Source organism: Cherax quadricarinatus, chromosome 28, assembly GCF_038502225.1.
Source record: "Cherax quadricarinatus isolate ZL_2023a chromosome 28, ASM3850222v1, whole genome shotgun sequence".
Taxonomy (NCBI): domain Eukaryota; kingdom Metazoa; phylum Arthropoda; class Malacostraca; order Decapoda; family Parastacidae; genus Cherax; species Cherax quadricarinatus.
In genome coordinates this window covers 27,169,206-27,196,705 of record NC_091319.1, presented here as the reverse complement: position 1 = coordinate 27,196,705, position 27,500 = coordinate 27,169,206, and positions in this window count along the sequence as shown.

The window sequence follows — 27,500 nt, the reverse complement described above, 5'->3', positions numbered from 1 at the left end:
CATAGATCAACCGAATACAAGTACAAGACTCACCCCAAGGTCCTTTTCCTTGAGTGTGTTTTTTCAGGCTTTGAACCCCCATTCCCCCCCCCCCCAAGCCCGTATTCCGTCTGCCGTCTTTTTTGCAATTCCTCAAACTTCATAACTGAGCACTTGCTGAGGTTAAATTCCAGTAGCCACTTGTCAGACCAGACTTACAACTGTCCAGATCCATTTGTAAGAGCTCCTGGGTCTTATCTGCTTCTATTCTGCTCCTTAATTTCACACCATCTACAAACACTGATACTCCTGACTATCTTTTCTGTCGCTCCTGTCATGTCATTCCTGTATTCAAGAAATAATGCTGGTCTTAATACTGATCTTGTGAACCTCATTAGTCATATATACTCATTCTGATACTTCTCAGAAAATCACTCATAGTTTCCTTCCTTTTAGGAAATGCCTTGATCTATTGTAGTGTCTTCCCAGTAATTCTTATTCCTGCTTCTTCCTCTAGCTATCGACCCGGTCGCTTGTGGAACACTTCGTCAAAAGCCTTCCTACAGTCCAAGAATATGCAATCTACCCATTCCTCTTCCTCCTACTTTATGTTATCTTCTCAGAGAAATCCATTAGGTTTATCAACAGGATTTATTATCTCTGAAGCCGTGTTGGCTGTTGTTTATGAACCCACTCCTTGTTAGGTGCTCCATTACTATTCTCCTGTTAATTTTCTCCATTACTTTACATACTATGCACGTCACTGACACTGGTCTGTAGATTAACACTACCTGTCTGTGTCCTTTCTCAAAAATTAGAATAAATATTTGCAATCCTCCACACCTCCGGCAGCTGCATTGTGTCAATGGTTTGTTGAAGGTTGTTGATAGTGGCACACACTAACTCTCTCTAAGGACCCACGGAGAGATATTATCTGGTCCCAGTGGTATCTAGATATCGAGGTATCTAGTTCACACAATAGCTTCATCTCTTTCCCTGTTGTATGTATTGTGTTCACAATACATACAACAGATTCGGTTTACTTGTTTCCTCTGAGAATACCTCCCTAAATTTCTTGCTGAACTCCTAACAGACTTCCTCCTCATTCCTTGTGAGGTTTCCTCCTTCATCCTCATTGCCTGGTCCTTTACTGTTTTCTTCCTCCTGATGTGGCTATATAATAACTTTAGGTCGGATTTGGCTTTCGATGCTGTCATTTTTAAATAGCCATTGAACCTCTTATCTTACCAGCATAATCTTTTAGACTCTTCTGCTCAGTTCCGTGTTTTCCTGAGTTCTTTGCCTTTTGATTTTTTCCCATGCCCTAGAACATTTAACTTTAGTTTTTTTCACCTGTGAGTGTTCCATGGCCTCACTATTTTCATATATTTAGCAAAAACAAACAATTTTCATACAGTCCTATATATATATTTACATTACAGTGTTAAGGCTTTTGCCCTTGTGTTCAGTATCGCTGTCCCACACCAGTGTCCATCAAACTGATCCTCAGGTTTCCCTGATATCTCTCTTCCATGATGGCTGTGTCTTGGCTGAATCGTTCATCATGTTCATCACTAACGTCACAGGTTTGGCGAGAAAAAGTCAAAATGAGAATAAAGGAAATGAATCTTGAGGGACACCCGACATCCCAGTAGATATGTTGTCAGTAGCTCTTCTACAGTATTTCTGTAATTGTCTCTGTGATGCCCAAGAAATCTGTGGCAGTGTTCTTGATGTCACCCATGTTTTCAGCTCAGCATCTTGGAGACTTCGTCAGTTTAGCATCACTAACTTTGAGGAACCTCTCCTCAAGATCAGGAAATCCTTCACCTTCTTTGTCAATATCTTTGATGATATTATTAATGAGGCTTAGCCTAATATGTAAAGGTGGAAGAAGTGTATCCCTTGGATAGACTAACTGCCTGTTTTGAACGTTCTTCACCCCTGCTTTTCATATGACTGAGTTGGCTACGTGCGTTGAATATATTGCTGCCTTGTTTCTTGATTGCCCCCACACGCAGTACTTTGTTTACCTTGCAGTCCAAGTAACAAACCTACTAATTTTAGGTAACAAATTTTCAAACTAAACGTCTCATATTCGATTAGTTACAAATTATTGCAGTGTTTCACATCTTTCTTTAAAGTCTGCCTCGAGATCTTAAGGGAAACTTGACAGGGTGTTGCCATTGTGAAGTTAGACAGCCTTCAGACTTTGTTTTGCTGGAATCAATAAACAAACTCCACATTACAGGGTTATCATGTTTACACAGAGCATCGAAAAGCCCATTAACGCCACAACAGGAAAATACTGAGACCTTCAGTCTACAGTAAGTTTCTATTTTTTTCCCTCGCTTTCTAAATATGCTGATTCTTGGGTCTGGGTGCAGTAAATTTCACTGATTCAGTCTTGAGCCAAGTATCGCTGACTTTTTTTTTTTTTTTTTGATAAACTAAAAGAGCATATAAAATCGTTAAGGCCAACTGAAGTCGCTAGATCTACATTACTCATGAAATGGCGTGCATGACCTTCCAGCTAAGCACCTCCGCAAGGAGTTGGAGCAGGTCACACAATAGTAATGAAGTGCACAACATTTATCATGATCTGCGACCTGCCACCAGAGTTGCGAAAATGTGCTGTTCTCATCTCCTTTATCGGAGTAAAGCTGCCACACACACACACAACACAACCCAAAGAACATTGCTGTCGCTTTAGCAGTCATGAGACATTGTATGGTATATAACTTGACAGCTGAAAATACCACTTTGAAAGATAAAGTAAGGGTGAGGGTGAGGTTCTATTTAAAACAAATTGTGTGTGTTTGAGCAAAACTAAGTTCAGATTTGAATCCAGCATCTCAATATTAGTTAGAATCACAAATTTTTAAATGAGAACTGAAACCTTTCTTAACCAGTGTTATTAATAGTAATAATTGGGCCACACAGCGCTTTGGGAATTGTAGGTAATTAGGTGTGATCCAAGGAAGGGGAGGGTAGTTCTAATTTTCTGGGATCAAGAGCCCTTTCTCATCATCAAGGCACTAGCCATAAAGGGTGGGACAGATCAAGTGGTCTTTTATGTTAGTCATAAAAATGTGATCTAACAGAGGAGGAACTGGATACAATAGGCTCGTGGAAAACGTGGCGGCTCTGTTGTCATTGTGCCATCGCGTTCTATCACCCCTACCAGTCTAGTGTTCCCGTTACAAATGTAATAATAATAATGTTTTATTGCCATTATATTCACACAAAGACGCGTGAAGCAAAGTTCAGGATGCTGGTTTGTCATGGAATGACGTGAAGCAAAGTTCAGGATGCTGGTTTGTCATGGAATGACGTGAAGCAAAGTTCAGGATGCTGGGTTGTCATGGAATGACGTGAAGCAAAGTTCAGGATGCTGGTTTGTCATGGAATGACGTGAAGCAAAGTTCAGGATGCTGGTTTGTCATGGAATGACGTGAAGCAAAGTTCAGGATGTTGGTTTGTCATGGAATGACGTGAAGCAAAGTTCAGGATGCTGGGTTGTCATGGAATGACGTGAAGCAAAGTTCAGGATGCTGGGTTGTCATGGAATGACGTGAAGCAAAGTTCAGGATGCTGGTTTGTCATGGAATGACGTGAAGCAAAGTTCAGGATGTTGGTTTGTCATGGAATGACGTGAAGCAAAGTTCAGGATGCTGGGTTGTCATGGAATGACGTGAAGCCGGTGAAAGGATATTGATGTAAGGAATTAGACCTACCCTTCCTCTTACTCGAACCATACCTTATTACATCCCTTTTCTCCACTCACCCATTTCCTCCATTCTGGTTAAGCACTTTCCTTTAAATATAACAATGATGTTAGCATGGAAACTGTTCTGCAATGTTGTTGTAAAGAAAAAGACTGAAATGTAAACAGAAAAGTTTGAGGTAGATAAGACTGAGTCAATGTTAGGTGTTTTATCAATTTGGTGTAACATGTAAATAACTGTCAATGCTACTGTTATTTAGATGTTTATGATATGATCTTATCGCAACTCTCTGGCCTCATTCTTAAAAGCATAATGCAAAAGTGATATTCCGTAATTTTCTGATGCTCTTATATAGTGAATATGTGTTATAAATTTATTGTGAAAGTCTTATACTTTTATGTTTATTGTGAACATGTGTTCATTATAAATATAAATTTTTATAACACTCATATAACGCTACATAAACTTACATTTTGTAAAAGGATAGTGTATATATATGTAATAAGCAAATAAATAAATAATATATATATATATATATATATATATATATAGAGGGTGTGGTAGGTAAGTTTGGGGTGCCAGGTGTAAATGATAATGGGAGCCCTTTGACTGAACTTTGTATAGAAAGGGGTTTAGTTATAGGTAATACATATTTTAAGAAAAAGAGGATAAATAAGTATACAAGATATGATGTAGGGCGAAATGACAGTAGTTTGTTGGATTATGTATTGGTAGATAAAAGACTGTTGAGTAGACTTCAGGATGTACATGTTTATAGAGGGGCCACAGATATATCAGATCACTTTCTAGTTGTAGCTACACTGAGAGTAAAAGGTAGATGGGATACAAGGAGAATAGAAGTATCAGGGAAGAGAGAGGTGAAGGTTTACAAACTAAAAGAGGAGGCAGTTAGGGTAAGATATAAACAGCTATTGGAGGATAGATGGGCTAATGAGAGCATAGGCAATGGGGTCGAAGAGGTATGGGGTAGGTTTAAAAATGTAGTGTTAGAGTGATCAGCAGAAGTTTGTGGTTACAAGAAAGTGGGTGCGGGAGGGAAGAGGAGCGATTGGTGGAATGATGATGTAAAGAGAGTAGTAAGGGAGAAAAAGTTAGCATAGGAGAAGTTTTTACAAAGTAGAAGTGATGCAAGGAGGGAAGAGTATATGGAGAAAAAGAGAGAGGTTAAGAGAGTGGTGAAGCAATGTAAAAAGAGAGCAAATGAGAGAGTGGGTGAGATGTTATCAACAAATTTTGTTGAAAATAAGAAAACGTTTTGGAGTGAGATTAACAAGTTAAGAAAGCCTAGAGAACAAATGGATTTGTCAGTTAAAAATAGGAGAGGAGAGTTATTAAATGGAGAGTTAGAGGTATTGGGAAGATGGAGGGAATATTTTGAGGAATTGTTAAATGTTGATGAAGATAGGGAAGCTGTGATTTCGTGTATAGGACAAGGAGGAATAACATCTTGTAGGAGTGAGGAAGAGCCAGTTGTGAGTGTGGGGGAAGTTCGTGAGGCAGTAGGTAAAATGAAAGGGGGTAAGGCAGCCGGGATTGATGGGATAAAGATAGAAATGTTAAAAGCAGGTGGGGATATAGTTTTGGAGTGGTTGGTGCAATTATTTAATAAATGTATGGAAGAGGGTAATGCATGCATAGTTCCTTTGTATAAAGGCAAAGGGGATAAAAGAGAGTGCAAAAATTATAGGGGGATAAGTCTGCTGAGTATACCTGGTAAAGTGAATGGTAGAGTTATTATTGAAAGAATTAAGAGTAAGACGGAGAATAGGATAGCAGATGAACAAGGAGGCTTTAGGAAAGGTAGGGGGTGTGTGGACCAGGTGTTTACAGTGAAACATATAAGTGAACAGTATTTAGATAAGGCTAAAGAGGTCTTTGTGGCATTTATGGATTTGGAAAAGGCGTATGACAGGGTGGATAGGGGGGCAATGTGGCAGATGTTGCAAGTGTATGGTGTAGGAGGTAGGTTACTGAAAGCAGTGAAGAGTTTTTACGAGGATAGTGAGGCTCAAGTTAGAGTATGTAGGAAAGAGGGAAATTTTTTCCCAGTAAAAGTAGGCCTTAGACAAGGATGTGTGATGTCACCGTGGTTGTTTAATATATTTATAGATGGGGTTGTAAGAGAAGTAAATGCGAGGGTCTTGGCAAGAGGCGTGGAGTTAAAAGATAAAGAATCACACACAAAGTGGGAGTTGTCACAGCTGCTCTTTGCTGATGACACTGTGCTCTTGGGAGATTCTGAAGAGAAGTTGCAGAGATTGGTGGATAAATTTGGTAGGGTGTGCAAAAGAAGAAAATTAAAGGTGAATACAGGAAAGAGTAAGGTTATGAGGATAAAAAGATTAGGTGATGAAAGATTGAATATCAGATTGGAGGGAGAGAGTATGGAGGAGGTGAATGTATTCAGATATTTGGGAGTGGACGTGTCAGCGGATGGGTCTATGAAAGATGAGGTGAATCATAGAATTGATGAGGGGAAAAGAGTGAGTGGTGCACTTAGGAGTCTGTGGAGACAAAGAACTTTGTCCTTGGAGGCAAAGAGGGGAATGTATGAGAGTATAGTTTTACCAACGCTCTTATATGGGTGTGAAGCATGGGTGATGAATGTTGCAGCGAGGAGAAGGCTGGAGGCAGTGGAGATGTCATGTCTGAGGGCAATGTGTGATGTGAATATAATGCAGAGAATTCGTAGTTTGGAAGTTAGGAGGAGGTGCGGGATTACCAAAACTGTTGTCCAGAGGGCTGAGGAAGGATTGTTGAGGTGGTTCGGACATGTAGAGAGAATGGAGCGAAACAGAATGACTTCAAGAGTGTATCAGTCTGTAGTGGAAGGAAGGCGGGGTAGGGGTCGGCCTAGGAAAGGTTGGAGAGAGGGGGTAAAGGAGGTTTTGTGTGCGAGGGGCTTGGACTTCCAGCAGGCATGCGTGAGCGTGTTTGATAGGAGTGAATGGAGACAAATGGTTTTTAATACTTGACGTGCTGTTGGAGTGTGAGCAAAGTAACATTTATGAAGGGGTTCAGGGAAACCGGCAGGCCGGACTTGAGTCCTGGAGATGGGAAGTACAGTGCCTGCACTCTGAAGGAGGGGTGTTAATGTTGCAGTTTAAAAACTGTAGTGTAAAGCACCCTTCTGGCAAGACAGTGATGGAGTGAATGATGGTGAAAGTTTTTCTTTTTCGGGCCACCCTGCCTTGGTGGGAATCGGCCAGTGTGATAATAAAAAAAAATAATATATATATATATATATATATATATATATATATATATATAATTATACACACACACACACACGAGTTAGGGAGGGTGAGTGTGAAGAATGAGGGAGTGTTCAGGGGAGTGTGAAGGAGAGTAAAGGGGAACAGGTGAGGGAGAGTGAATGGAAGGGTTAGGGAGAGTGAAGGAGAGTGTGAGGGAGAATGAAGGGGATGAGAGAACTTGACCCTCTCTGCCTGAGGTATCCCAGCATGTGAGCACGTCTCCTGTATTATCCCAGTGCTTAACAGAATAGAGAATACCATAAGAGGGTACAAATAAAAATGGGAACTATGGTTATTATTTACTTAACAACAACAGGAATACAACATATTCTTACGGAGAATTACATAATATAATAATTGACCTATGAGACTTATTACCAGGGAAGAAGGGTAGCTGTTATCAGTAACATGGACTTGTACTCGCTCTTAATTCACCGACCAGCTGACCCGAGATACGCAATGCGTAGTCCACTACACACACGGCTGTTCAGGGCTCCAGCTCACCGAACCTGTCCCGACCTTTCTCTCTCTCTCCTCTCTAGCCGTTTCCTTGAGCTTATATCTTCCTTAAAGCACCCCTCCCCCCACCTTATGAGGCGTACACCACATGATTTAGGACCTGACGCTAGTCAAGAACTAAAGACCTGAGACTTAAGCCGTGAGGAGTGGCTGACAGTTATTTGCCAGTGCAAGGTGTGTGACAATTTACTGGGTAGTTAGGTCTCCCTTAGTGGCCTCACAAACACTACATCACATCCACCTTTCTCCCCCAGTTTAAAATATATGAGAACTAGGACATTGTCCCAAGTCATTAGACTGTTTTAATCCCTTAATTCTATTACAATACAAAGACAGATATGCAAAAAATTACATAGATCATCATAATCAGAGAACCCTAACAGAAGACACGAATAACAATGACTGGTGCGAAACCTCCGTATCATCCATTCCTTTAGTATCTGGCTCCAGTACCTTCCTGTACTTTACTAGAAATAAACTAGCTCCTGTAGTCACCCTCGCTAATTAACCATTGAGTCTAACCTCTTAAGGTTTTTCTGGCGTAGAAAATAGCTCAAGCGGGTATTCCTTCAAGTACTTACAGTTGAGCCATATATGACCACAAGGTCGCATTTTTCGTGAACCCTTCCTCGAACATTCGCGACACTGCAGGAATCACAACCAGGACCCATCATTATCCCATTTCTCGGAGCTAAAAAAAAAACTCATCCCTCACATAAACGAATCCTCTTCTTACGGCGAGCCGATTGGTATTTACACTTCTCCACCTGAAAAGGAAATACAACCTATCTCTACGGTGATCCCTCCCAGCAAGGAGCTAGCTCACATAATATACAACACATTTGTCCCAACAGCTGACATAAAATAGATCATCCCCTAACAGTAGAGATACCATACATAAAAGAAGTAACCACACTAATCAGCATTCCCCAAGCTTCACTGGCTAGTAGTAACTGTCGCAATTGCTTTGACAGGGGGCAGGCTATTGACCCAGGGGAAAGCTTTCCACAAATCCTAGGGCGAGGGAGCCAGAAATATGAAGGGATCGACGGAGGAGGACATAGGGCCCTTGTGCTATACTGCTGTATTCTTACCATATCACCTCCAGGTCTGTCTACTGCTTCTACTAGAAGCAGTAGACAGATCTGGAAGAGGGGGTTACCCAAGGCTTCTGGCTGACCCTAGCACTTCCTAAATTGGGCCATGTCTCAGTGTGTGGACTTCATTGGCGTTTAGGAACACTCATGCGGGTCCCTTTCGTTGAAAGTACAGCATCTGGGAACATCACGACTCAGCAAGCTGCTTTTCTTGAACTTATATGGTCCTTCAAGCACCCCCACCCCACCTTATAAGGCATGCACCACGTGTTTTAAGACCTAATGCTAGTCAAGAACAAAAGACCTGAGACTTAAGCCGTGAGGCGTGGCCGACAGATATTTGCCAAGGCAAGGTGTGTGTGACAATTTATTGGTTAGTTAGGTCTCCCTTAGTGACCTTACAAGCACTACATCATAGGTAAAGTGAGGTAGAGTGAAGTGGAGGGTGAGGTAGAGTGAAGGGGAAGGTGAGGGAGAGTGAAGGGAAGGGTGAGGGAGCAGGAAAGGGAGGATGAGGGAGCGGGAATAGGAGGGTGAGGATCCAAATCACATGGATAGTGGAGAAAAAGGAAAATGAAAGAGGCCTAGCTGGCACTAAACACGCTATGTAATTATTCCTCCCAGACTTTATGCCTGGCTCGCTCTTCAAGAATTAAATAACAATGTACAGAAGAACCGCCACTTCTACTGGATACGCTTTCCTCTTCACGGTCAATATGGTCTTTTCTGGTCGAGTTGAGTGCTGGCCTTCCTTGATCAGGATCTTTTCGGGGCCGGCCTAAGACCTTAACAACCCAGACTTTCTTCAATGGAGTTGAGACCTGACAACGCTTAAAAAGTTGCTTAGATATGTTCATGACGTTGAGATGTTAGACACTTGATAATTAACGTTGTACCTTACAGTGATCTTTGGTATATATTGGCAGCTGCTCACTGGAGCGCAGGCGAGTGTTATACACCATTATTTACACCTGGAAAACCCTAGAGGGACTGGTCTCAAATCTGAAAACAGAAATCACTCCCTGCGAAAGCTAAAAGACTGGGCAGACGGTACAACATACCCCGAATGAAAAGTAGCGCCATGTGTACAATAAGAGAAAACACAATAAGTGTCCGGAGCCCAAGACTGTTCAACACCCTTCCGCCAGGCATAAGAGAAATTACTAATATACCCCTGGCTGCCTTCAAGAGGCAGCTTAACAGATATCCAAAGTCAGTGCCCGAGCTGCCGAGCTGTGGTTCGTGTGTCGGAGTACGTGCGGCCAGCAGTAACAGCCTGGTTAAGTAAGCAAATAAGTTTATTCAGGTATACACAAATTAAGTTACATAGATTATCATACATAGCATATGTGTAGAGAACCTAGGATAACCCAAAAAAGTCAGAGTGACTAATTTCCATTGAATCAAGCCCTGATCCATCGGGAGGCCTAGTCAAGAACTAGGCCGCGGGGGCGTTGACCCCCGGAACACCCTCCAGATAGACTTAACTGGAAAGTACCCGGATAAAACCCCTGAGCGAGACGGAATAAAGGGGCAAATGTCCTAACACCTTGCGGAATATATGTTTCTAGGAGTTAGTCAAGTGTTGCGGTTTGTGTCCAAAGAAAGGAGCTATGAAGGTCTTCAACGGAAATACGCAACACTACGTTTATTGGGTTTCTAATGAGAATATAGCTATCACCTTTACAGTTAAGGGAGAATTTGGTGAAAAATATTACACTTTGGGGCTGCAAGCATAAAATTTAGTATATAACTGAAATGGGCTCTAGTAATTAGTTTTGCATGTACATGTATGTCAACATCGCCCTCTGGTGGCTACTGCAGTCATTTTTTAAAAATGGCTGCCAATTTCTAATTTTTGGTTTATATTTACTATTGATGGTGTGCAAAGTCGTTGAACACATAAAATATCTCATTTTTGAGATGTATATTCTGATTTGTATGAAATATTGCACTCAAGACACTTCTTATATTGCCAGCAAGGATTTCTCGTTTTACTTACTCCACGTAAGTGGTTCTCTCCGGTTTCTTGTAACCTAACCTGACCACATAAGTGAAATATTCTTGTGCGCAGCGTAGAACAATATTACTCTAACCCCAACCCTACAGTTTATATTCTAATCTCTGTTTTTCTTAGTGTGTTGCAGAGACCATCAAGAAACAGAATATAAGACAAAGTAATAATACTATAGTGGTAGTTATGTATAATAGACTGACGTATAATTGACCATTTCAAAACAATACAAGTTAGTAAATGCTGTGGGGCCCAACTATTTCAAGAAGATTGTCACTTCTACTAAATGGAACTTATGCTTGCTTTGCCAGGCAGAAAATTCGGAGAGGCGACAATGTCCTGCGAATTCAACAGTGAAGGATGTTGTTGGATACAAATACGTTGCCGAAAATCTGACAAAATTTCAAGAACTCAGTGCCATACCTGCATATGCAAACATACAGCTCTTGAATATAAATTCAGAGTTGGCAGACACATTATACAAAAATAATGCAGCATGGCGCAAGTCCTGCAGAAATAAAATAAGTAATGACAAGTTTCAAAGAGCATGTAAAATAATGATGAATCACTGGAGTCAGGTCCAGTAAACCAAAGATCTAGTTTTGACCACAAAAACAAGAAAAAAGGCAAAAATATGTCTGTCTTCTGTGACAAGGTTGCTGGATCCACTGGGCATTATAAAGCCTTTATGTTTCATGTTGATTTAAAAGTCAATAAGCGTGCAACGGAACTTCGTGACAAAGAAATGTTGATAACATTAGCTGTTAGGGGAATGGTGGCCACTGATGTCCAGTACCATGCTAGGTACATTGCTTTACAAAACTGTACAAACAGGCACAACTCTCGAGAATGGATTGGTTTCATACATTGAATCCTATAGTGAATCAATGGAAACCAGGCCAGTCTTCAAAATCTGAGACCTGAAGAGCCTGAGCTTTGTATGACTGAAGTGCCACGTCATACTACGAGACTCAAAAATCGGATATTGGCTGCAGTTCCCGACTTTAACTCTCATACCGAAGGCAACGATGTTCAGCTTGCAATTGATAAGATATTGGAGCAGCTCTACAAAACGCGTGCAATGAAGACTTCTATTCCTAGGCAACGACTCCAGCACAGGCATACTAGATCATCCGCCGAGATGTCTTAAAATTAACACAGGCATTCGATAGAAGATTTTATGCTGACTGTTAGGAAAAAAAATGTTCGTCTATCACTCACAGCATTAGTATGGTACCGAGTCCAATAATAAAGACCAATCTGTTCAACAGAAATCCACATCATGGGCAAACAAAACTCTCACTACTGTGCTCAGCAGAGTGAAATCCTCTGCTGAACACAGTAGTGTTCAGAGGATTTCGGCAAAACAGAGGGACAAGAAAGGTCTTGTCGATACACTATACAAGATGGGGTTTGTGCATCACATATGGCCGAGTCTTTGGAAAGTCCGCTAACGATTATTATGTCCTAAGATTGTAAGCAGTAGCAGCAGTTGATAACGTCGACCATAATCCGAGTTCCAAGGCTGCAAAGAATTTCTTCCATGCGTTGGGCATGTCTTCAATTAATGCAGCACCCATCAATGGAAGATGAAGAAACACCACGTGTCATTCCAGTAATTTTTAAAAATTCCCAGAAGAGAAAAGGGATTCAAGTCTTCCCTGTAACTTGCACAAATATGCCCCCAGTAGCCTTCACTAAACCTGTTCTTACTGTTCCTGAACTAAGTGGACTAGGCAAGCCTGAGGACCCTAGTACCACCCTTGGACTGACAAACGTCAATAGCTGGCTGAAACATCTTCGAGAACTGCTCAAGAAACCAGAGCTGAGCAAAGACGATTTTCTTTCGCGGTCTGCTTGCCATGCTTCAGTGCAGGAGACTCTTGACAGCCCTTACCACAACTATGGCCATCATGCCCCTTTTTCTCGTATGTGCACATTGTCACCATGATACAGCACTCCTTCACTGTTGTAAAGGCTTCTGTAGACTACCATGATCCAGACCAGATTCCAGTACTAGTCATGGATCAACCACTCTTTGCAACTCGAAGAACTCTTACTTTCCGTCCCCTTAAGCAAGTTTATTCAGGTGTACACAAATACAATTACATTATCATATATAGCAGCATATGTGTAGAGAACCTAGGATAACCCAGAAAAGTCAGACAGGGATCAACATAGTGTATCAAAGCATTTCTATATCATTTTGATGTAAATCGCTTAATCGTTCGTTGTTGAGACACTGTATGACACCTGATTAAAATAAAATAAATCTACAGCCACTGACATCATGTGGTCCAACAATAGGCTACGGAAAATTAGACTTGTAATATTATAGTACGAAGGCTGTCTGCTGTTTTCATCTCGTATGGTGCCATAGATTTTGTAAAGGAGAGGGAAGCCATGGGAGAAACTACTGTGTATGAAAATGCTGTGGTGATACCGCCAAGATGTGGAAAAAGGCATTTATGTACGGTTCGGAACATTTATTAGAGGAAACGTTTCGCCTCGAATGGCTTCTTGAGGACTGAAGGAATTCGGGGAGAAACGTTTCCTTTAATAATTGTCCTGAACTCTACACGAGTGTCGTTTTATAGCACAGTACTGTCAACAGAAACAGCATCGAGCGTTGGTTCTCAGCAGACAGGACTCTCGTAGAACCTGGGTTAGACCAGACACAAGGGTTTCACCTTTTACTAGCTCCTCCTACCTAGCAGTATATATACTCTTAGGAGTTAGTCGACTTTTATAGGTTGCATCCTGGGGGTGAACCTTAAAGAGGACCCCGATAGAAATAAACAACGTTAATTGGCTTGCTTGGGTTATATGTGATAATTAACCCTCTGGCGTTACTTACCCGAATGAAGTCATCTTCCTGGACCACATTTGGTCTTGAATAACCTTCACGGGTTTAGCGCTTCACATAAATATAACAAGGCAGTTTATCTTATATTGTGTGTGCTTGTGGTTTCTTGTGACCATTACTGCTATCACCCGGAAAATTTATGGTGACATCTTAATTGAAATATCCTAAATATGTAGTATGCACGAAAATGCTACACAAATTATATTGGGCGAATTTTTAACGTTTATTTTTGCACATTCTAATGAGTACACGGATTTGCCGAAGGCTTTTTAATATTACCAAGACAAACTCGGTCTATCGTCGACATTATGCTTACCATTATTCATTATTATTATTATTATTATTATTATTATTATTATTATTATTATTATTATTATTATTATTATTATTAATAGGGAAGTACTCAAGTAAGAAGGGGCATACACTGCGTGCAAAAGGTTGTAGGGGGGTAATCAGGTTTGATCCAAGTAAGCAATAGCTCCTGTTTATTAGATCAAGAGCCCTTCACCAGAATAAAGGTATCCCCACTGGAAGACTTGTTCACTGAGTTTTTATTTAGTCATAATCCTTGATACAGAATTATCGTGGATGTGTATAACATATCGTATTATTTTCCTCGTAGACAGTTACCTTTCGTGGTAAGGGGACTGCGATGTTCGATGCCGCCCCGGAGTTTACCTTCAGGGGCTTTCTACTCCAAGAAAGTGAAAGACTGCTGCTGTCATGATAATGTTGATTTATTAGTCAGGTAATCATCTATCATGGGTCTTTGTCGTAAGCTGATCCATTTAGTGGTGTTGACAGCTAGACGATGGTCTAAGGTGAACAGATATAAACATAAATAGTGCATTACCAATGTGACTTATTCCGCTATCAAACTTTCCAGCGCGGTCCCTGGACCCATTATGTACCTCTAATCCTTTGACTACCTCCCACAGGATGGGTATGGGATGTTAAATTATCTCTAGGCTCTAGGGTGAAGCATAGCAGCAACAACTGCTGGCTTCAGAGTGCTGAAATCAGAAGTCCAAGAGTGCTTCCTCGTAGTTGGTTAACACTCCCCCCACATCGAAGCTGAGTCTACCCAACTGCCGTTGCTTGTTGGTGGTTACTACGCTTCTTTGGTGAGATGAAGGGGTGAAACGGAAGATCAGTGATGTCCTCGCTTGAATCTGTTACAAAACATGTTTGGCTAGCCAACTAGGTTATGAAGGGAACAATTTTTTTTTAATTGAAGTATACTGACACATTAAAAGTCTTTTAAATTTGAAGGGATAGCGACTCTGGTTATTTTTTGGGGGGGTTTCATCAGTTTTAATTAAAGTGAACGTAAATACAATAAGTCGTATTATTTCTTAGTATTTCTTATAAAGATATATGCACTGCCTCCTGATAAGGTGGGTGAAGGGTGTGAGCTCGCACACATCTTTGACAAGGTGGGTGCAGGAGCATGAGTCCGCCACACCTGCCTCCTGACAAGGCAGGTGTTAGGGCACGAGTGCCCCACATCTGCTTCCTGATGAAGATGATGTAGGCTTGGGTCCACACCAGTCTTTTGACAGGTTGAGGATGATCCTGGGATACGAGTCCCCTACACCCGCCTTCTGACAAGGCAGATGGGAGGTGTGAGATTCAACATCCTCCCCTCCCCACGACCGCCTTCTGACAAGGCGGGTGGGAGGTGAGAGATTCAACATTCGTTCCCCCCAACGACCGCCTTTTAATAAGGCAGGGGGGAGATGAGGGATACATCCTCCATCCCCCCACAACTGCCTCCTGACAAGGCAGGTGCAGAAAGAAAACAGGAAGAAAAGAGCTACTGATGTGAGAAAAATTTCTTTTTTTACGTTTATACTTTTTTTCGAGTTTAAATATACTTGTACAGAGCTGAGTTATTCTGCTAGTGTACATATACTTCACTAGGCTGCTAATGAGTACTGGAAAACTCAGGGTGGACGTTGAAAACATCTTCAGCACCGCAGAGTAAATACAGTGTTTGCACAGTTCCAAGTACACAATTCCACCAAACCTGAAGTCATTGACAACTATATAATGGTGAAGTTCGCTTGCTTCTTTTTCACATAGTTAACATGAGGAATAAGTAAGGCTGGGAGGTATACCAGTGGTCAACGCATCTGTAACAGGTTTTGATATCCCAACCTGATTCTGGCCTTCACAGTATCCCACAAGCTAGTGACTGTTTTGTGTTGCCCAAACACACAACTTTGTGATCTGAGCAGTTTATAGTGTCTGATATTAGCGGTCTCTGGTGTCTAGGAATCTTTTTCTAGAGTCTACTAGAAGTGGGTTCCTTGAGCTGAACGGTTCTAGCAATGGAGAGAGATTTCCAGTTTTCGTTGTGTAGGTTCTTTAGTGAGGTGGGGCGTAAGGGATGCACTATTCCTTGGTAAGTTGTTTACTAGGGAAAAAGTAACATTTGTTGCAATAAATTTTTGAATTCCTGCTGGGATTTTAAGTCTAGCAACAAGTAATGTGTGCGCGCGCGAATGCGTGCGTGCATGCGTGTGTGTGCGTGCATGTATGCGTGTGTGCATGCAAGCGAACGCGCAGACGTCGATTCATGGATCCTGGCCTCGCCTTTAATGCCTGTCGACTGTGTTGGTTTCTGGCCTCCAAGACCCAATCACATTCAGTATTGAAACTATGGTCAGTGCTTGCCTGCACCAGGGGTGCCATGAGCACACTAAGAGACAACGTAATAAGAGTCAGGAGCCCAAGACTGTTCATCTGCCTCCCAGCATACATAAGGGGGATTACCATCAGACCCATGGGTGTCTTCAAAAGGGAGCTGGACAGGTACCTGGTTTGTACGTCGGATTACATGCTGCCGAAAGGAACAGCCTTGTTGATCAGGCCCTAATCCATCGTAAGGCCTGGTCATGGGCCGGCATCGGGAGCGTTGACCCTTTGAACACCCTCCAGGTATTCTCCAGATATACCACCTCGTTTAGTGCATTCCACTAACCCTACAACTCGCAAGAGACCCTCCTAACGTCCTAATGGCTTATTTGTATCTTTAGCTTCCGTCTATGTTTTCTTTCCTCGCCTCAGTCTGTCTCTGTCTACTCTGTCAAAAGCCTTTGAAAATGTTGCGTCACTCCTGGTCCTCCTCTCTTCTAGTGTACTACATAACCCCTAGTTCCAGCACCAATCTCTTTGCTACTTAACCCCTCCTACGTACCTACATACCTAACCTATCTACATACTTGACTAACGTACCTAATTAACGTACCTACCTACCTAAACTGACTACCTAATCTATTTACGTAGCAATTTGACTACCTACCCTCCCACCTACCAGCCTGTCATTTCACGTACCAACCCACTCGCCTATTATCCGGTTTACCTACCCACCCATATAACCATCCATCCACATTCCCACCCAAGCATCCACCAGTCTATCCATTCACCCAAAACACCACTTACCTACCGACCTACCAACAAACCCACACACCCACCCACTCATCTAGTCATTCTCTCTCTCTCTCTCTCTCTCTCTCTCTCTCTCTCTCTCTCTCTCTCTCTCTCTCTCTCTCTCTCTCTCTCTCTCTCTCTCTCTCTCTCTCTCTCTCTCCTAGACACACACACAAGAGCTGAAGCTTAATTCTCATAAGCATCTAGGTGTGTATAAATGCACATTCATCTCGCTCAGCTACCTTCATTTTGTTCATCGTGAATATACTATACATGTACATACAGGACGTGTACATACTGGATGTGTACATACTGAAGTATATGCAACTAGAACCTTGGAAACCCCGTTCCATCTCCCGAGAAAGGGATTCAAGTGGCTTCTGAAGTCACAATAGGGGTTCCGAACGCCTCTTCTCCCTCCCGGGGCGGACAAAAGAGCATCTTCAATGGTTGATGACCACTAATAGAGCGAAAATGGACGGCTAGGCTAACTCATCTTGTCAGCCGCCCCCCACTCTTCCCTCCCCTCCTCCCTCTAAGTCCTCCCTTCCCAACCCAACCTTCCTTTATCTCTCTAGCCCTCAAAGCCCAAGTCCTCCTCTCCTCATCCCTACTCTCTCCCCCATTGATATCTCTCATGCCCTGCCCACCTCTTCCTCCCACTACCGATTTGTCAGAGGCATAAAGAGTATTTGAGTTGAGGGAATATTATGAAAGTGAGTATTAGGAAGGGTGGCGGGTGTGATGACACGTAATGCAGAGTAACCATAATTTTTGAAGGGATGGACCGGATGTATGGAAGGTCTCGGTCACATGACCAAAAGCTTCAGCTGCGAGATATCATGCGACTAAGACCCACGTCAGGAAACACTTGGCCTGTTTCCTGATAAACCTTACCTAACCTAACCTAGCAACACTATATATTAGACGTTGCACTCTGATCTGGGCCTTATTAAAGTCTGGAAATGCTCATTTCTGAGCATAGCATCATATGATATATGGGTTTGTTGTGCACTGTGTATCTTTATTCCCCTGGGTGGCGGGATCTGGGGAGATGTGAGTGGAAAAATGCGGATTATTGAATAGATAGTTTTAAAGGAGAAGTGGAACTGAAATAGGGTTGGTTCAAAGCGAAGGTGAGGTTACGAATGAAAAATTAATCCCATCACCGGGTCACCCATGACCCTGGTCACAGACAGGGCCGCGGGGGCGTTGATCCCCAAAACCCTCTCCAGGTAAACCCATGCATCCTCCCTTAAGTTTCCTTCCAGTCAATTAACCTTTCTCTAGTTAAATTATCAACTTAAACTAAACCTACTCTAATCTCTCTTCAACACACCATAGCTAAATCAATATTCCATATAATCAGTACTGCTAAACCTACTCATTTTTATTAATAGTGATTCTCAGTATTCTTTCAGGATAATAAAATATAAATGAAAAAGTAACTTAACGTTAATGTGTTAATGCAGGTTATGATTATTATGGTAATACACAGAGTGATTTCTGGAAGAGATGAACAGATATTACGGCTTTTTCAACACACACTTGAACAACCGCTTTATCTCACCTAGCAGAATGCCTGCTTTTCAAAAACCTGCCTTCCGGGACATCCGCCTTTCCTTCAACATACCTTCCCTTTACACTTACACGTCCTTGATTTTGCCTTCCAAGTTACCACGTTAGATATGCCGCCTGACCAGCTAGCTGATTGTACACCCGCAGCTAGTTGATTGTACACCCGCAGCTAGTTGATTGTACACCCGCAGCTAGTTGATTGTACACCCGCAGCTAGTCGATTGTACACCCGTAGCACATCCTATGAATATAGATAAATGGTTCAGAGAACCGACAAGTTGATAAATTAGACACATGTGCAACACTTGGGTATCATCATACCCAAATGTTACACACACGTCTAATTTATCATCCTATGAGTGGTACCGCAAAAAAAGTAAAACAGGATTACATAAGCCACAATGGATCCTTATCAGACACCAGTGAGCAATGTTACACCACTAGAAAGGAATACTACTCGTAAAGTTATTGTATTCCTTCCTACATTAAGGAATACAATCTCAAACAAAAATGTATATCTTATCACAAAAATATTGATCATAACAGGACTTAAATGTGTATAAAAACAGTTCGTTCATCTAGTTGATGAGATATATAGATACATCCTGAAGATTTCGGATATCATATCATTAGTAATGAGGTGTTTTGCCATATCCCGTAAGGTATGTACCGAAGTGTCTCCTCAAAGTGAACCCACCCATTTCCATCCCTTATTGAACTAGTGGGCCACAATAGACGGTCAAGAGTGTGTGGGGGGAGTGGAAGGGATATGGCGGAATAATCTGTTTTCGCCTCTTCCAGAAATCATTCGGCCTCTTACCAAAATAATTATACTTCACAATAAATTTTCCTTTTCACTCATGTTTTTTTTATTATACTGAAAGAATAATGTCATTCACTATTAAAAATGCTAAATCACATTTAAATATAAGTTGTAACCACAAATATAACAAAAATATAATTGAATATCACAGCTCACTAATGTTTGGTCACATCTGAATTAACTTTATGAATAGATGAAAAGCTTAAAGCTTTTTATTTGAAACTGCTTGGTAAAGTGAGCATTAGCACCAAGTTCAATGTTTGTGAACATCTTACAGTTTTGTGCAAATATTCATCAATAAATCATGACCAAAGCTTTAACTCTTTTCATCACAGATTTCTTTTCACAAATAAATATGATGCCAAATACTGTGACTTACCTGTGGCAAAATAATTTAGGTTTACTCGTGCGTCAGACAGTCTCGTGTTAAACGTCAACAGGTTGCTGTCCTGAGAGTTTCATTAGCTGGCAAATCATCGAACTCCATGTAAAATTTCCCACTTCGGTCGTCTGAAACTTGATATGATTTATAAAAACTCATCTCCTGCCGAGGCTTTTGGAAATCATCAGATCTTTTCTTGAAGTTACGGGAAAGAACTTTAAGTTTCTCAGTGTCTTTTCCACAGAGATCTGTGAATTTCCTTTCTTCTTGGATGAGAGTCCTTTACAGAAGGGAAAGAGAGAAAAATTACTTTTGTTGACCTGTTTAGCAAACATATCTTTCCCTGAAGAGGTTCCGCCTCGGTAAACATGTCAAACATTAATTTTCATTATCCTGCAACTTTATAATCAAATTAATCAAATGTTCTGTTACATCGCTCAAAGTCAAAAATAAAATCCATTACGGGTCAGATACTGATTTCTCGTCTTCTTTCTTTATCAGTGAGGAAAGATGTCAGTTGCATAATGCATAACAAAAAAAATCGTTTTAAGTCTTGCTCAGTTGCCCAACTTCAGCCTGGTGCAACCACATGACCAAAGTCTGCATCTGTTTCAGAGAAACAGATGCAGACTATGGTCATGTTTCAGAGAAACAGATGCAGACTATGGTCATGTTTCAAAGAAACAGATGCAGACTATGGTCATGTTTCAGAGAAACAGATGCAGACTATGGTCATGTTTCAGAGAAACAGATGCAGACTATGGTCATGTTTCAGAGAAACAGATGCAGACTATGGTCATGTTTCAAAGAAACAGATGCAGACTATGATCATGTTTCAGAGAAACAGATGCAGACTATGGTCATGTTTCAGAGAAACAGATGCAGACTATGGTCATGTTTCAAAGAAACAGATGCAGACTATGGTCATGTTTCAAAGAAACAGATGCAGACTATGGTCATGTTTCAAAGAAACAGATGCAGACTATGGTCATGTTTCAAAGAAACAGATGCAGACTATGGTCATGTTTCAAAGAAACAGATGCAGACTATGGTCATGTTTCAAAGAAACAGATGCAGACTATGGTCATGTTTCAAAGAAACAGATGCAGACTATGGTCATGTTTCAAAGAAAACAGATGCAGACTATGGTCATGTTTCAAAGAAACAGATGCAGACTATGGTCATGTTTCAAAGAAACAGATGCAGACTATGGTCATGTTTCAGAGAAACAGATGCAGACTATGGTCATGTTTCAAAGAAACAGATGCAGACTATGGTCATGTTTCAGAGAAACAGATGCAGACTATGGTCATGTTTCAAAGAAACAGATGCAGACACTGATGCCTGAAGAAATTCACGTCTAACACAACACCCATCATGTTTCCGAACCGTGGTATCTTATCGCACAAATCCTGCTGGTGACTAATGCAGTGAGATTCCGTAATGAGTTCAACATTCAATTTCCATTAACTTTCATTCATTCTTGCAACTTCACCAGCTTTTCTTTTAACGATGTTCCTTATATTGTGGGTTATCAATCTTCTCAGATTGTTCCGACTCGGGTAAAAAACTTCCACACAGATTTATTCACTAATATTAATTTTCTTTCGTATTAGTACCTTCCAAAGTCTGTGGTGTACACAGCTCAGTACTTTCAAAATTAAAATCTATGCCCCTCACAAAAAATTGAAGTTGACCAGTGTTTAGAATCTATGCTCTCTTATATTGTCATAGAGAGAGGATTACTGTTTACCTGGAGTTTACCTGGAGAGAGTTCCGGGGTCAACGCCCCCGCGGCCCGGTCTGTGGCCTTCTAAATTGATGTGATATAAAAATTTCCTCCTGTGTTGTTACCACTCCTGGTGATTGTAGGTGCAGATAAACTTGCATTTCCGATACATTGAACTTTGTCATGGCCCATTTCCTCGATCATTTTTTTTTCCCGTGCACTTATCCATAAACTTTGTATAAATCAATAATGTGTCACTTTTGATTATATATTTAGCTATGTGATATCTAGACCATAATGGCTTGCTGCATCCAGTGATACTGTGTTCCTTTTATTGACCTTGCTTTTAATGCTCAAGAAAACTCTTAACTTGTCAGGGTTCTCTCTCTCTCTCTCTCTCTCTCTCTCTCTCTCTCTCTCTCTCTCTCTCTCTCTCTCTCTCTCTCTCTCTCTCTCTCTCTCTCTCTCTCTCTCTCTCTCTCTCTTCTAACTTAAACTTAGTTTCGTTCTTGATCAAATTATTTTTTTTTAAATACAGCGGTTTTATTTTTCAACTTAGTTGTGCTGGCCAGTAAGAGGAGAATCTGTAAATAATATATCTCATGCACAGCACTTTATATATTACTTTTCACGCTGTAGTTATACCCATTAATACAAAAATTTTGTCACATGTGATTCTACTTGTTGATAATGGTATAAAATACCGAGAAGTTGAAGATTAAGACACATGTGCAACAGTTGGGTATCTTTATTGATGAAACGTTTCGCCTACACAGTAGACTTCATCAGTCAAGTACAGAGGCAGCAGTAGTAATGAAATAATGATGATGTAATAACTTCATCAACCTCGGAGAAAAAGTGTTGGAGGTGGTCAGTCCCTCAGCTTGTCGGAGAAATTAGTCAGCAGAGACTGTACAACATCAAATCTTTACTCACTTGTTACTACCTCTCACTTTCCTTAAATAATGTGTGCGCGCGCATACACACACACACACACACACACACACACACACACACACACACACACACACACACAAATACTGAGAGGAATTGACAAGGTGGACAAAGACAGGATGTTCCAGAGATTGGACACAGTAACAAGGGGACACAGTTGGAAGTTGAAGACACAGATGAATCACAGGGATGTTAGGAAGTATTTCTTCAGCCACAGAGTAGTCAGTAAGTGGAATAGTTTGGGAAGCGATGTAGTGGAGGCAGGATCCATACATAGCTTTAAGCAGAGGTATGATAAAGCTCACGGTTCAGGGAGAGTGACCTAGTAGCGATCAGTGAAGAGGCGGGGCTAGGAGCTCGGACTCGACCCCCGCAACCTCAACTAGGTGAGTACAACTAGGTGAGTACACACACACACACACACACACACACACACACACACACAAACACAAACACACACACACTGATGCCTCTGGCCTCCACTCCTGGTATGCTTTTACTGTATTTTTTATCTTAAAATAAAATTATCTCCACCGTTTTTCCAGTTTTGTCAAGCACTGCCAGCTAGGTAGAATGATGGAGAAGAAATGCAGTCCCGCTATCTAATTTTCTTGCTAACCGTCTGATGAATGCTGACACCCACCTGTAACCCCACTCTGGTGGAGGGGTGTCAAATACGTCATTGAATAACTGCCACTTGTAAATCTCAACCAATCAGAGTAAGGGGTGGGGTCAAAACTAGTTTACCTTGCAACTAAAACTCCTCTTGGAATTCCGTTCCTCAGCCCCTCAAGGAAGGTTCCTTGATGTTGGTGAGGGGCTTTTGATTTAGGGAATTGGATATGTGCTCCAGTTCCCCGAATTAAGCCTGAAAGCCTTCCACATTCCCCCCCCCCCCCAGGCGCTGTATAATCCTCCGGGTTTAGCTCTTCCCCTTGATTATAATAATCCGTTCCTCAGCTGTTTTCAGTTAACTAACAGATATTGAGGTTCTGTCATCAGTATGGATGTAGGAGCTGCAACCTACCGGAGTACTCAATTTTATTTCACATGTTAAACTACTTATAACATGGTATACCTGGAGTATACCTTGAGAAGGTTTCAGGGGTCAGCGTCCCCGCGGCCCGGTCTGTGACCAGGTCTCGCGGTTGATCAGGGCCTGATCACCCAGGCTGTTACTGTTAGCCGCACACAAACCGAAGTACGAACCACAGCCCAGCTGGTCAGGTGCTGACTTTAGGTACCTGTTCAGCGCGTTCTTGAAGACATCCAGGGGTCTATTTGTAATCCCCCTTATGTATGCTGGGAGACAGTTGAACACTCGTGGGCCCCTGACACTTATATAAAGTGTTGTCTCTGCTTTTCATTGGGGGATGTTACACCGCTTGCCGACTCTTTTGCTTTCGTAGGGAGTGATTTTCGCGTGCAGACTGGGTACTAATTCCTCTAAGATTTTCCAAGTGTATATTATGATGTATCTTTCTCACCTGTTTTCCAGGGAATACAAATCGAGGAACTTCAACCATTTCCAATAATTTAGGTGTTTTATCGTACTTAGGTGTGCCGTGAAAGTTCTCTGTACATTCTCGAGGTCAGCAATTTCACCTGCCTTGAAAACTGCTGTCAGTGTATAGCAGTATTCCAGCCTAGAGAAAAGCAGTTTCAAGAGAATCATCATGGACTTGACATCCCTTGTTTTGAAGGCTCTCGTTATTCATCCTATCATTTTTCTAGCAGATGTGATAGATACATTGTTTTGATCTTTGACGGTGAGATCCTCTGACATTATCATTCTCAGGTCCTTCACGGAATCTCTTGCACATATTGTAAAATCATTTGCGACTGAAATATACGGGTACTCAAAAAACAACCTCTTACATATTCTTTGGTCCCTAACAGTCCTTGATTGCTCTCTTGGAAAATAAACACACATGCAGTATAATGTGATCCTTCATTGACTACGTTTCGCCCACACAGTGTACTTTATCAAGTTAAAAACAGATCTACCTGGTCAATAAAGGATCGCATTATACTGCGTTTTTGTTTATTTTTCCCCCAGTCTGTATTTTATATCAGTTATCTCCATTGTTCCTTTGCTGACGTTCTGTCTTTTCATCTAGGTTCAACACGCCATATATAAGTGATTATGAATGGTGAGTATGAATGAATTGTGAATGATTATGAATGGTCGTGTGTGTGACTATGATGGGTCGTGTGTGTGACTATGATGGGTCGTGTGTGTGACTATGATGGGTCGTGTGTGTGACTATGATGGGTCGTGTGTGTGACTATGATGGGTCGTGTGTGTGACTATGATGGGTCGTGTGTGTGACCATGATGGGTCGTGTGTGTGACTATGACGGGTCGTGTGTGTGTGACTGTGATGTGACCGGTCGTGTGTGTGTGACTGCGACGGACGGTGTGTGTTTGTGACTGTGACGGGTCGTGTGTGTGTGACTGTGACGGGTCGTGTGTGTGTGACTGTGACGGGTCGTGTGTGTGTGACTATGATGGGTCGTGTGCGTGGGGGGCTATGATGGGTCTTGTGCTCACCTAATTGTGGTTGCAGCGGTCGAGACTCGGCTCCTGGCCCCGCCTCTTCACTGACCGCTACTGGGTCCTCCCTGCTCCATATGCTTTATCAAGCCTCGTCTTTAAACTATGTATGGTTCCTGCCTCCACTACATCACTTGCCAGACTATTCCACTTCCTAACAACTCTGTGGCTGAAAAAACACTTCCTAACATCCCTTTAGTTCACCTGAGTCTTCAGCTTCCAATTGTGACCGCTTGTTTCTGCGTCCCATCTCTGGAGCATCATGTCAATGTCCACCTTATGTATTCCAGGCAGTATTTTGTATGTCGTTATCATGTCACCCCTGACCCTCCTGTCCTCCAGTGTCGTCAGACCGATTTCCCTTGACCTTTCTACGCAGGACATTCCCCTTAGCTCTTGAACCAGCCTTGTTGCAAACCTTTGCACTTTCTCTAATTTCTTGACGTGCTTGACAAGGTGTGGGTTCCAAACTGATGCTGCATACTCCAGTATGGGCCTAACGTACACAGTGTTAGATAAGACACATGCAACAGTTAGGTATCTGTTGCATATGTGTCTTATCCAACAACCTGTCTGTATTTTATACCATTTTGATGCTTACAGTGTAAAGAGTCTTGAACGATTCCTTACTAAAGTATCGGAACGTTATTCTCATGTTTCCAGGCGCCCATATGCCGCAGCAGTTATTTGGTTAATGTTGGCTTCCGGCGACGTGGTCGGTGTTATACTCACCCCCAGATCTTTCTCCTTCAGTGAAGTTTGCAGTCTTTGGCCGCCTAGCCTATACTCTGTCTGCGGTCTTCTTTGCCCTTCCCTGATCTTCATGACTTTGCAATTGTGTGTGTGTGTGTGGCTATGATGGGTCGTGTGTGTGTGTGCGTGTGTGTGTGGCTATGATGGGTCGTGTGCGTGTGTGTGTGTGTGTGTGTGTGTGTGTGTGTGTGTGTGTGTGTGCGTGCGTGTGTGTGTGTGTGTGTGTGTGTGTGTGTGTGTGTGTGTGACTATGATGGGTCGTGTGTGTGTGGCTATGATGGGTCGCGTGTGTGTGTGGCTATCATGGGTCGTATGTGTGTGTGGCTATCATGGGTCGTATGTGTGTGTGGCTATGATGGGTCGCATGTGTGTGTGGCTATGATGGGTCGCATGTGTGTGTGGCTATGATGGGTCGTATGTGTGTGTGGCTATGATGGGTCGCATGTGTGTGTGGCTATGATGGGTCGTGTGTGTGTGTGTGGCTGTGATGGGTCGCATGTGTGTGTGGCTATGATGGGTCGTGTGTTTGTGTGTGTGTGACTATGATGGGTCATTGTGTGTGTGTGTGTGTGACTATGATGGGTCGTGTGTGTGTGTGTGACTATGATGGGTCGTGTGTGTGTGTGTGACTATGATGGGTCGTGTGTGTGTGTGTGTGTGTGTGACTATGATGGGTCGTGTGTGTGTGTGTGACTATGATGGGTCGTTGTGTGTGTGTGACTATGATGGGTCGTGTGCGTGTGTGACTATTTTGGGTCGTGTGTGTGTGTGTGTGTGTGTGTGTGTGTGTGTGTGTGTGTGTGTGTGTGTGTGTGGGGCTATGATGGGTCGTGTGAGCATGGTTAGGTACCACCGTGGACTGCTCCATGGATAGACAAAGAGTATTGATTAGCAAAAGAGTTCAAAAGCCGAGTCAAGCCCATTGAAGAGTGACATTGTTACTAAAGCTCATAATTTCTCGGTTGTTTTGAACACTTTTCAACTTCCTTATTGCTAGTTTGTTCATAGTTAAACACTTTGGTTTTTCAATGAAGATTAACATTGAATTTATATAAGACTGCTGCTGTTTTGAAACAAATATAAAATATATATATATATATATATATATATATATATATATATATATATATATATATATATATATATATATATATATATATATATATATAAATAATCATTCAGGCATTCTTGGTGTCAGATGCGGCTACTGGCGGCCATCTTGGAGCGCGCTTTGTGGTCAACAAACAATTGAACTCTGATATACGCACTGTGCTTACGACTGAACCCGTGTGTTAGAAGGACCTGAGGCAATACACTCACCATCGCTGTTAACACCAAACGACAGAAATGCCAGTTTCGTTCAGCGTGCAAGTTGTGGGTTACTGAACATCTGGTCGCTTCGTCTCGAGGGGGTATAACTGACAGATTATGAAAAGCGTTTTCTTTAGCGATGACTTGAAAGGAGGATGACGATGCAGGCGGAGGCGTAATGAAGCATGACATTAACGTAACCAATGGATTCAACTCTCCTATGAATGGAGGGACGGAGGAACCCCTCGCTCACAACAATGTGTTAGCTGTGTTGTCTATCTCATGCGCTTACTCAGTCAAAACCTAAGAAAAAAATGTCTGGGGTGGGAGAAGAAAGATTAGTGATGAGCGGAGGAATGTACGTACCATTAACAACACTCAGTTTATAAAATGTTGATGTGTAACTTTAAACATTTTCTAATTGGAATTATAGAAATACAGTAAATACTGTAAATATGAAAATATAGAAAACTGAACGTAGTCAAATTAAGAAAGAAT